This window comes from Chelonoidis abingdonii, chromosome 22, assembly GCF_003597395.2.
Source record: "Chelonoidis abingdonii isolate Lonesome George chromosome 22, CheloAbing_2.0, whole genome shotgun sequence".
Taxonomy (NCBI): Eukaryota; Metazoa; Chordata; order Testudines; family Testudinidae; genus Chelonoidis; species Chelonoidis abingdonii.
The window spans coordinates 28,886,422-28,898,954 of record NC_133790.1 but is presented as its reverse complement, the minus strand read 5'-3'; the positions used below and the strand labels follow the sequence as shown (position 1 = coordinate 28,898,954).

The window sequence follows — 12,533 nt, the reverse complement described above, 5'->3', positions numbered from 1 at the left end:
CAGGGAAGAGTTGAGGAGCTAGCCAAGACCCTGAAAGCATCCGTCTGCAGCTGTGAGAGCAGGGTGTCGCCGTAGGTTAGACTCAGCTTTGCTCCTCAGTACACAGGTACCAGGATCAGTGAGAAATGCCAGGAGTGGTGAGAGATCACATTGTGCTGGGCTCCACACCACACAGATCTCCCTTGTTCCTCTACAGACGTGGCCCTTTGGACTTCCCATATGCTCATGCCTTTAGAAGAGCTCTAATAAGCAATGGGGCTGCTTGTTTTAATCGACTGCCCTTCCTGCTCCTTGCTTTTCCCCTGGCAAACAGGCCTTATTCTTTTTGTTCCTATGGGCTGTAGGAACCTGAAATGAAAACAATTTCAAGTCACTGAGCACCATCTCCTGCCAAAACATCTGTGCTTGCGCATGCCAGAGAGCAGCTCGGAGAGCAGCGCCTGTTGTTTTATTCTGGCAATGCAACCAGTGCAGGGAGGACACACGGCAGTTGTGTTGGGGCTACACAAATACTGACAGGTGTATATTTGTATTTCAGGAACTGAATAAGCATTTCTACCCCAGACTTGATCTTTATCTTCCCCCCATCCTGTGATCATTGTTGTGCTGGTCTCGCTGTGTTTGGAATATGGAAACTAATCAAATTAAATAGTGGAGGGTAGACCCCTCAATGGCTATTAGCCAGGATGGGCAAGGATACAAAACCGTGCTCTGAAGTGTCCTTAGCCTGTTACCAAAAGCTGGGAATGGGTGACAGGGGATGGGTCACTTGATGATTCCCTGTTCTGTTCATTCCCTCTGAAGCATCTGGCACTGGCCACTGTTGGAAGACAGGACACTGGGCTAGATGGACCTTTGGTCTGACCCAGTAGGGCTGCTCTTTTGTTCTAAATAGTGTCCAATCTATTCAAATGCACCTCTGCAACAGAAGAGCTTTCTGTAAGCAGCAAAGGGGCGGACTCAAGTCACCCTAGTATCTGGCAGCTTCTTAAATCAAAACACTGAGACTCAGCGGTGAGGATCAGGACTATGAGACGTATTGATCATGTTTCCCCTGCATAGGCATCCATCCAGCACTATGTCCCCAGAGTCCTGTCCCAGCGAGCACTGGGCTCAGTAAAAATCCTGAGATGGATTCTTCCCAGCAGGCTCTGCTTTGGTTGCTTCAAAAGCCAGTTTAGGAATGGGGAGATGCCCTCAGCAAATTACATAGTGCAACAGCTTGTCCCTTGGAGCAGCTGGGAACACTGGAGACTGTGACTCTGAGAGACGTCATCCATTTCCCACCTTGCAGGGGAGTGGGAACAATCTGTGCCAAGCCTGTAACCTCTGTGATATGGACCACCTGTGTAAGAGAGTAAGGGGATGCAAGGGTCTACTGAAAGAGCATTTGACAGGACACCATCTCGGCTTTCATTTTTGGCTTCTCTTTAAGCAATTCTTGGATGATTCATACCCCAGGGTTGAGTCCTGCTTTCTTTGCTGAGTTGGCTGTTCAAGGCTAACAGGAATAAAAGAGAAGCAAAATATTCTTTATTCAATGCAGTAGATGTCGTGCTGAATCCACAGAGGGAAGCATGATCCACTGATAAGGAAGGTACCAGTTTTACACAGTTACCTTTCACACTATAAGCTTTGTGCAACTGGAATACGTAGAGCTGCTGTGGATGAAGCACATTAGGACTGACATATTGTAATGCACAGCGTTGAAGTCATTTTAATGAACCAATTGCTCAGGCCACTTTTCTAATGGATTTGTTGGATTTTGGGTTGTTATATTAAAGTGAAGATGTGAGAATTGTAAACTTGATATGCTTTATTCAGCCAGAGAAAATGTAAAATTAGACAAGAAATTAAAGAGTGCTGGTTTTATAACAACATTTACAACATTGGAATGAATGTGCTTAACAAAGGAGACTAAAATCTATCAAGAAGTAATAAATCAAATCACAGTGAAAGTAATCACTGAGTTATACTACTAATAATTAGCTCTTATAAAACCCTTTTCATGGGTAGATCTCAAAGTACTTGTAAGGAGGTCATACCTGAAGCCACTGAATTAGAGCTGGTCAAATAACAGAATTCCCATCCTTCAAGGAATTCCAAGATTTCAAAATTTCATTTCAGCCCAAATCAGAATGAAAAATGGCAACCTTTGACTTTTTTTGCAAAATGAAATATTCAGAACTATTTTGTTTTGACCTTATTGAAACATTTCATTTCACCTTTATTGTTTTCATTGTATTATTATATGATATTATAGTTGAAACAATAAAGTTCAAATGAAATGTTTTGACCTTTTTGAAATGCAGTGTTTCGATGATATCCCATCACAAATTTTAACAAAATCAATAAGTTTCTGCAAACTATTTCCATTTGTTAAAATCAGCATTATGTGGCAGAAAAATGTTCCCTCGGAATATTTTTGCTAGCTCTAGTATGCATTTCGGCACCGGTTACAGTCAGTGCACCAGGTACTGAGGGCTAATGCACTTTCTGAACTAGCTGTACAGAACAAGTATTAAAAAGAAGGTTCATTCTCTGATCTTCTGCTCTCTCTCTCCCCTGCCATGGCAGCCCCCAAGCTGGGGTTGGGAAGGAGGGGGTCGCTTCCCTGCAGCCACAGTCCTGCAGCTGGGGAATGTCACCTCTTTCGCACATCCCAAATTCCCTCCACCCTCACTGTCCCCTTCCACCTACCCCCTATTCCCCTCAAAGCCACCACCTCACCTTACACGTACATCTTCTTCAGGGTCCAGGCACCTAATTAGTGGAGCAACGCCTGCGCAACTCCACTAATTAGGTGGATGGCCCTTCATTCTCTTGTGTTCGGCCACCCAGGCGTGCACCTTAGAGGGAACTATCTGCGGACCACCTGAATGGAGCTTGCGGGCCACAGTTTGAGAACCTCTGGTCTAGGTAATATCTGGTCCTGCCACGAGTGCAGGGGACTGTACTAGATGACCTCTTGAGGTCCCTTCAAGTCCTATGATTTTATGATTCTATGAAAGAAAGGGTAGGAACAAACTGTCAGTGTTCCTCTAAGCTGGTCCTCCAAAGGTCTGTATTGTGACCTGTGCTGTTCAATATTTTCATAAATGATCTGGAAAAGGGGGCAAACAGTAAGGTGGTAAAGTTTGCAGCAGATACTGAATTACTCAAGATAGTTAAGTCCAAAGCAGACTGCGAAGAGTTACAAAGAGATCTCTCAAAACTGGATACCTGGGTGACAAAAAGGCAGATGAAATTCAATGTAGATAAGTGCACATTGGAAAAATAATCCCAACTATGCATATAAAATGATGCTCTCTAAAGTAGCTGTTACTATCCAAGAAAGAGATCTTAGAATCATAAGAGATAATTCTCCTGAAAAAAATCTGCTGAATGTGCAGCCGCAGTCAAAAAGCTAGCAGAATATTAGGAACCATTAGGAAAGGGATAGATAATAATACAGAAAATATCATAACACTATTGTATAAATCGATAGTACCCCCACATATTGAATATTGTGTTCAGTTCTGATTGCACCATCTCGAAAAAGACATATTGGAATTGGAAATGGTGCAGAGAAGGACAACAAAAAATATGAGGGTTATGGAATATATGAGGAGAAATTAAGAAGACTGGGACTGTTCAGCTTGGAAAATAGCTCTCTAAGGAGGAAAATGATAGAGGTCTATAACGTCATGACTGGTGTGGAGAAAGTGAACAGGGAAGTGTTATTTACACCTTCACTTAACACAAGAACCAGGGGTCACCCAATCAAATTAATAAACAGCAGGTTTAAAACAAACAAAAGGAAGTATTTTTTCACACACTGCATGGTCAACATGTGGAACTCATTGCCGGGGATGTTGTGGAGGCCAAAAGTATAACTAGTTTCAAAAAAGAATTAGAGAAGTTCATAGGGCCATCAGTGGCAATTAGCCAAGATGGTCGCAATACAACCCCATGCTCCAGTTGTCCCTAAACCTCCGACTGTTGTAATTGGGCTTGAATGACATGGGATGGATCACTTGATAACTGCTCTGTTCTATTCATTCCCTCTGAAGCATCTGTCACCATCCAGTGTTGGAAGATAGGTGGCTGGACTAGATGGACCATTGGTCTGAGCCAATCTGGCCGTTCTTATGTTCTGTTCTTATGAAGTGTGAAACTGAAGAATGTCAGCCAGGAGACTAACTGCCAAGGCAATTCTGATTGCTGGTGCCAGTGCATGAGACGCAGTTCACATGTGCTCTGCAAGTGACCAAGGCCAGGCAGACACAGCAGAGGAGAAGGCCTGCAGTGGCTCATGGGGGTAACTGGATGTTACATAGCACATCTCAAGGCTAGTGCTGAACACAGCCGGGTTTTTTTCATGGTCGAAGATTTAATTAATAACCATACACATGAAGGTTAATGCTTGATTGTCATTAAAGAAGACAGGGAAATTGCTTTTCTCTTTTAACCATCTTCTTTAATGATGGAAATATTAACAAGGTTCTAACAAGTGCATCACTGTTGCGGCAGACAGGTCCAATGCTTAAGGGATCTGGGAAACCTGGATTCAATGTGTGAGCTTGGGCCAGGCACTGGTGTCTCTGGGGCTCAGGCTCCCATCTACGAAAGGGGCTATTAGTGCAGCAAGGTGGTTGTGGGGATAAATGCCTTAAAGACAGTGAGGTACGAGGGTAAGAAAGGTTATAGGAGGAGTAAGGATTCTTAGCTGACTTACAAAGCTGTACATTCTGCCATATCAATTTCCCCACCCAAATTCAGAGAAGAATGACAATGGGAGAAGGAAAAAGGAAAACCAGAGAGACAGCTACTGGCTGGGAGAGCGTGTACAAAAATTTTGGTGGGCATAAAGACTAAAGCAGGAGAGGAATTATTTCTAGAGGCACCACAAATAAAATCTTTGCCTTACTGAGGTCAGTTGGAGTTTGGATGAGGTCAGGATTCCACCCCAGAAGGGGAGAAGTAGGAACAAGATTCAATTAAAGGAAAAGAGCATTTAGGTTGAATATCAGGACAAATGGCCTCACATGGAGTTGTCTCAGGCTGTGGACCAGCCCTAGGAGCCTCACTGATTGGGACACTTAGAATAAATCCCTACACAGTGTACTGTAGTGACTGCTGTGCCCAGGCCACAGGGAGAAGGGCTGGATGATCTAAGGAGGCAGGGCTGCTGCTGGAAGTGGGTTTAGGGGCGCCGAGGCTGTCACTCCTAGAAGAAGGGGTGGGTTGGGAATGTAGCCTTTGGCACATGCTGTAGTCTGGAGACCAGGACTCCATAATTCTATCCTCTTCTTCACATACTTCATTCTTATGGGGCTACTCCTCTTGCACTCTGCCATAAGGCTGGGCACTGGGTCACAGAATCATAGACTCTCAGGGTTGGAAGGGACCCCAGAAGGTGTCTAATCCAACCCCCTGTTCAAAGCACGACCAACCCCCAACTAAATCATCCCAGCCAGGGCTTTGTCAAACCTGACCTTAAAAACCTTGAAGGAAGGAGATTCCACCACCTCCCTAGGGAACCCATTCCAGTGCTTCACCACCCTCCTAGTGAAATAGTGTTTCCTAATATCAAACCTAAACCTCCCCCACTCAACTTGAGACCATTGCTCTTTGTTCTGTCATCTGGTACCACTGAGAACAGTCTAGATCCATCCTCTTTGAAGCTCCCTTTCAGGTAGTTGAAAGCAGCTATCAAATCCCCCCATATTCTTCTCTTCTGCATGCTAAAACATCCCAGTTCCCTCAGCATCTCCTCATAAGTCATGTGCTCCAGCCCCCTAATCATTTTTGTTGCCCTCCGCTGGACTCTTTCCAATTTTTCCACATCCTCCTTGTAATGTGGGGTCCAAAACTGGACACAGTACTCTAGATGAGGCCTTACCAATGCCGAGTAGAGGGGAATAATCATGTTCCTCAATCTGCTGGCAATGTCCCTACTTACACAGCCCAAAATGCCATTAGCCTTCTTGGCAACAAGATCACACTGTTGACTCATATCCAGCTTCTCGTCCACTGTAACCCCTAGGTCCTTTTCTGCAGAACTGCTGCCTAGCCACTCGGTCTGTCTGTAGCAGTGGATGGGATTCTTCCATCCTAAGTGCAGGACTCTGCACTTGTCCTTGTTGAACCTCATCAGATTTCTTTTGGCCCAATCCTCTAATTTGTCTGGGTCCCTCTGCATCCTATCCCTACCCTCCAGCATATCTACCACTCCTCCCAGTTTAGTGTCATCTGCAAATTTGCTGAGGATGCAGTCCACACCATCCTCCAGATCATTAGTGAACAAAACTGGCCCCAAGACTGACTCTTGGGGCACTCCACTTGATACTGGCTGCCAACTACTCATGGAGCCATTGATTACTAACCATTGAGCCTGATGATCTGGCCAACTTTCTATCCATCTTATAGTCCATTCATCCAGCCCATACTTCTTTAACTTGCTGGCAAGAATACTGTGGGAAACCGTATCAAAAGCTTTGCTAAAGTCAAGGAATAATATGTCCACTGCTTTTCCCTCATCCACAGAGCCAGTTCTCTCCTCACAGAAGGCAATTAGGTTAGTCAGGAATGACTTGCCCTTGATGAATCCATGCTGCCTGTTCCTGATCAATTTCCTCTCCTCTAAGTGGTTCAGAATTGATACCTTGAGGACCTGCTCCATGATTTTTCCAGGGACTGAGGTGAGGCTGACTGGCCTGTAGTTCCTCGGATCCTCCTTCTTCCCTTTTTTTAAAGATGGGCGCTACATTAGCCTTTTTCCAGTCATCCAGGATCTCCCCTGGTAGCCGTGAGTTTTCAAAGATAATGGCCAATGACTTTGCAATCACATCTGCTAACTCCTTTAGCACCCTCGGATGCAGCACATCCAAACCCATGGACTTGTGGTCATCCTGCTACCTGCAGAGTCATAGATTTAAAGGAAGAAAGGACCATTAGGATCATCTAATCTGCCGTTCTGGAGAAGACAGGCTGGAGAATTTCATTGCAGGAGTCCTGCATTCAGCTCCAGAACTTGTGATTGACCTAGAGCCGGTCTGTCAGAAAAACACATCCAATCTCCACATAAAGATCAGAGAAATCCATATTTTGGAAACACATATTAGGCAGGTGAAGGCATTGAAATGCTTCTCATGTTGATAACAATAAATTGTTGGACACAGTGCCACATAACCATTCCAGTGAGTGCTAGATCACAGGGTAGAACCTGGACAAAGATTGTACTTTGTTATGAAATGATGTTAAACCCACTGAAATAATAAGTAGCTATTACGTTTTCTTGTAAAAAAGGCCATTAAGATCATGAGTTGCATAACATTGCTATCAAAGGAAATGGATGATAAAGAAGTTATTTTTTTCCAATAAATATTTTGTAGGTGATGTATGTAAGGGTATCAATTATTTATTTCTCTATCTGGTGGCGATGTGCACTTTAATAAAATGCAGAAATAAAGACTGAACAATAAATGCAATTGATTTTATGACCAATATGAAGAATAGATTGGCTCTAATGTCTTTTTGTAGTATTTTTTTCTTGTTTTATGTGGAAATCTCAAGTCTAATAGGTTTTTAAAAAAATAATCTAAAATACTTAGGGATAAGGATAAATCTTATTAATTCAATGTTCCTTATTTTCCATATGCAGATGTATAAGGATTATTATTAGCCTCTCGTTCATCTGGCTCATATCATGTTCATTTGTTCTCTATTTTCATAAACATTTGCAAATATTAATAATTTGGAAAATATATTTCATTTTGGTGTAATGAATATATGCAGGCCTAATAAACATGCAGTTTAAGTAGGGAGTTTGCCTACTAGGTGTTAAAGATATTTTGATCGCTTTGTTATCTTTCAAAAGCAAGAACAGTTTCTAACCTTGGTTATACTGGAGTAGCTACTGCAGTCAGTGAATTTACCCCGGTGTAGTGAGGCGGTGTGGCTCCCCACCGCCACGGAGGAGGAAGAGCCCATCTGGAGGTCGGAGTGGGTGGAGCTCTGAGCCTGCCCCTCAAAGGGTCAGGTGGCGACCCGGAGCTATAAAGGCTGGTCCTTGGAGCTCAGTACAGGCCCAGCCACCGGAGAGAGCAGACGTCCCTAGTGGAGCCCGCAACTGGGAAGCTCCCACAGCCCAAGGTGGCCGCCCAAACTGGCCGGGCTTATCCTGTGCCCGCTACCCAGAGGAGTTGCCAGACCTACCCTGCGCCTGTTCTCCCGAGGAGTTGCTGGACCTGCTGACCAACCCCTGCCCCGGCAAACCTATGCTCCTGGACCCCCCAGAGGCCAACACCAGGACCCAGATAGGGCCCGAGGGGGAGTTTGAAAGTGGTCCGGGGGCAGCCAACCCAAGTCTGGCTGCAGCACTACCAGAGTCTATGTCGGTGTGTTGCAGCCAGGATCCCCACTAACTGAGCAGCAGATCTTCAGCTGCTGCTAGTGCCCCGCTCTGGGACGCAGTGGGAGTGGGAGGGTCTGCGTCCCCCCTGCCACCCATCTCTGAGGTGGCAGACTCCCCCTCTCCCTGGCCTGAGGAGGCTGAAGCCTGTTGTTACTGCCCAGCCCTGCCTGAGGGCCTGAGCCCCCTGACCCAGAGTTTGCTGCCCCAACCTGACTTAGGGCCAGGGCTTAATACTGTGTACTACTGTTGCTCAGCCCTGACTGAGGGCCCAAACCCAGACTTAGGGGTGTTGCCCTAACCTGAGCCAGGGCTGGACTAACCACATTTCAGCCAGCTACAGCAAGGACTACTGAGGGAGACCCCCTGGCAGGACTAATCCCCCAGAACCATCAGTGTGTAGTGAGCCAGAGTGGCTCCCCACCGCCCAGAGAGGGTCGAGCCCCAGCGAACTCTTGTACACCCTGATTTACCCCCGTGCAATTTAACCGAGGACAAAATTCTAGACTCTTCAGTTGAATGACTCCCAGGTTACAACAGAAGAAGTGAAAGCAGCATGTGTTTTAGAGTCTCGTTTTGGATGCGCTTATAAAAGTCAGTTCTCAGCATTCAACCCCTAACAGGTCAGAGTTACAAGAAATGATAATGTGCCTGAAGAACGTGATACAATGGTATAATTGTTGTTAGATCATTTCCCAGGTCAATACTGATCCATACTTAACCCAGATATGTACAATGAAGATGTGCCCAACCATGTTATCATGTAAGGAAGGAATCAGTAACAAGGCATATATAGGCTTGGTAGAATTAAATTTTTATTATTTATACTTTTGACAGATGAAATTGATGTTTATTTTAAAGATTTGATTTTTTTATTTTTATCAACTGAAATGTTCACAGTTGCAGGAAATTATGGAGGAGGATTATATAATGACAGCAGATGATGAAATTCAAAAAAGTTAAAGCTTTACAAATGGTTAAAACACAAACTGTCAACATCACATCAAGATATACAAAGTAAAGATCCTTAAATCAGACCTGTTTTCACTCTTCATTCAATAGTGCATTTGAAACAAGCCTACTTCAAAAGTCTGAATCACTGGATGTTGACTCTATGAAGTTCTCAAGCAATTCTTTCCTCGCATAACCTATCTGTAAATTTTGATAATTAAAAATAAAAATATTCTTCGTCGGTATGTGTCTGTACAGTGAAATTGACATTTGCTGACAAAAATTTAATCTTTCCAAATCCATGTATAGATACAAAAAGAACTAGACTAAGTTACCACTGGAATCTTAACTTTGACCTTCCGGGCATTGTGGGTTTCACACCTTAATCTGAAAATATGGTTAGCAGTAAACAAAGCAGCAAAACGGCAAACCTTCAGTTTTGAACTGGAGAGAGGCTTGGATCTGAATTCCCTGCCATCCTTTCAGGTTAATCCTTTTCTAGAACTGATGCCACATGCACTCGTCAGGGCTTGGCCCATTTGTAATAAAAAGAGCATCTTTATGCGTGTGGCACTGCACATCAGCTCACTGTGTGTGTGCAGCGCCAGGCCCCGCTAGCTGCTTCTTTTAAGGATAAAGACAAGACCCTGCCAGGTCAGCTCCACAGACTGGCAACAGCAGCAGAAAGCAGAAGGAATTCTGTTCCACCTGGTACATCAGCAGCAGTGCCAGGCAGAACGCGGACTGTTTTTTGTTAGGGATGAGGCTGGAGGCAGACCAAGCCTGGATGGATTTTCAGACCCTGGACGCTTGCATACTGGATTTGTTGCTCTGAAGATGGCCCCGGCAGTAGGTTCTCAGTGCTGTCAAGTGTATAGTTTAGTCTGAGAATGTCCCAAGGAACCCAGGCAAGTAGAGGCATCCTGCTGGGAACAAATACTGCTTGGAAAGCTTGAAAACATCCTGTTGCCACTGTGTTGCTGTGACAGCATCGGTTCTCTTCCCGTTCTACATGCTTAACGATTCCCAACGCATTTTATAAGAGCAGGGTTTGGCCCAGCAGTTGAGTGCTGCTCTGTGAGTACCAGGGATGAAATGCTTTGGGATGCAAGGTGTATAAGTGGATGTAACACATCCCAACAGGATAGCCTGCTTCAGAGGTTCTCAGACTCTCTCTACTCAAGACCCTCAGATGAGCTGGGGCTCCTTGGACAACTTCCAGATATTCCTGAAAACATTTGAAAAGACCCAAATTTCACAGATCTGAGAATGATTCAGGATTTGTTTGGAAATCTATTGTGAAAAGTTGTTATTTGCCAGTCATTACTCGTCTGCTTAAAATTGATAAGCCATCTCATCCGGGAGCACAAGTAGTGCCACATGATCTGTCACACGGCACAACCCCCAAGCAGTGCCGCATGATTAGTCACACGGCACAACCCACAAGCAATGCCACATGTTCAGTCACACGGCACAACCCACAAGCAATGCCACATGATCATTCACACAGCACAACCCGCAAGCAGTGCCACATGATCAGTCACATGGCACAACTCACAAGCAATACCACACGATTTGTCATGCAGCACAACCCACAAACAGTGCCACACGATCGGTCACATGGCACAACCCACAAACAGTGCCACACAATCAGTCAATGGCAAACATCCTATCTGCTGTTCATCCAAACTCTCCAGTTAATAGCTGTGAGTCACAAGTGTACTCCCAGATTCCAAAGCCAGCATGAACCATTGGGATCATCTAATCCAGGGGTGGCCAATCCGAGCCTGAACAGAGCCAGAATTCACCATTGTACATTGCCAAAGAGCCACAGTAATACGTCAGCAGCCTCCCATCAGCTCCCCCACCCCCACTTCCAGCACCTCCCACCCACCGGCAGCCCCATCGATCAGCACCTTCCCCTGCCTCCCCGCATCTCCCCATCAGCTGTTTCGTGGTGTGCAGGAGGCTCTGGGGAGGCGGGAGGAGTGAGGACACAGCAAGCTTAGGGGATGGGGGAGGGGAGGGGTGGAGTGGGGTCTGAACCTGGGGCAGAGCCAGGGGTTGAGCAGTGAGCACCCCTGGCCCATTGGAAAGTTGGTGCCTGTAGCTCCAGCCTGGAGTCGGTGCCTGTATAAGAAGCCGCATGTGGCTCCGGAGCCTCAGGTTGGCCACCACTGGTCTAGTCTGACCTCCTTGATAGCACAGGCCAGAAAACTGTTCCCAAAATCATTCCTAGAGCAGATCTGTTCGAAAAACAAACATCCCGTCTGGATTTAAAAATTGCAGAAATTAGGATCATGTTAAGAACAATTTTCCCACCAGAAAGGGCTTGATTCACAGGCTTCATTACCAGCTCTAGGAGCATGGAATTATTACTTCAACGTCTTTCCAGGGCTGCTCCTCCTTTGAGAATCACAGACACTAATGGAGTTTTTTCCTCACTGCAGCGCTGTGCAGTAGGCCACTGCTATTATCTCCATTTTATAGGTGAGGCTCAGAGAGACTTAACTGACTTGCCCCAGGTCACCAGAGTCACTAGCAAAGGGGGGAATTGAGCGTAGATTTCCTGAGTCTCTGGCCACTCACTTGGCCACAAGGCCAGCTTTCCTCACGTCTGGGCTCCATCAGCTCAACCGTAATTAGAACATAATGGAGGTTGCCAGAGATGCGCAGAACCTCTTTGAAACAGGCTTGTTTGCAATCATTTACTGCAGCCAGGATAGCAGAGGCAGAGGCAGGCGTCCAAGGGGAGTAAGCTTCCCTGATGCATGGGGGTGATACTGTGATGGGATCCCAGGGGTAAAACCTGGAACTGGGGTATCACTGTGTCCCCTTAGCTCTCCAGCCTGGGCTGTCTCTCATAATGCTTTGCTCGTGACAAGCAGCAAACCCCTCCAGGTCCTGTTATCACTCAGCACAGCAGCACGTGGAGTCCCTAGATTGCATGACTGCTCCCAGAGACCTCACGAATCACACAGAGAAAGGCACCAGACTTACACCCCAGAGCTGTACTGTCTTGCCCTGCTCAGAAGCCTAACCAGTGGACATTTATTACCCACTCCGCCCCTCCCTCAATGCGGAGAGGACATGCACAAGCCTTCGTAACCTGAGCTGAGATTTCCCAAGCACTTCAACCAAAACACACTGTTGAGGTAAAATATAAAACAGGTTTATTAAATACAGA

At 45.6% G+C, this 12,533-nt stretch overlaps 1 long non-coding RNA gene across 1 annotated transcript in view; it reads left to right on the top strand.

Moving 5' to 3' along the window:
• The window catches only part of LOC142045849 (uncharacterized), a 293,852-nt gene that overhangs the window by 182,453 nt on the left and 98,866 nt on the right, over positions 1 to 12,533 (top strand). The gene's annotated exons all lie outside the window — the stretch shown is intronic.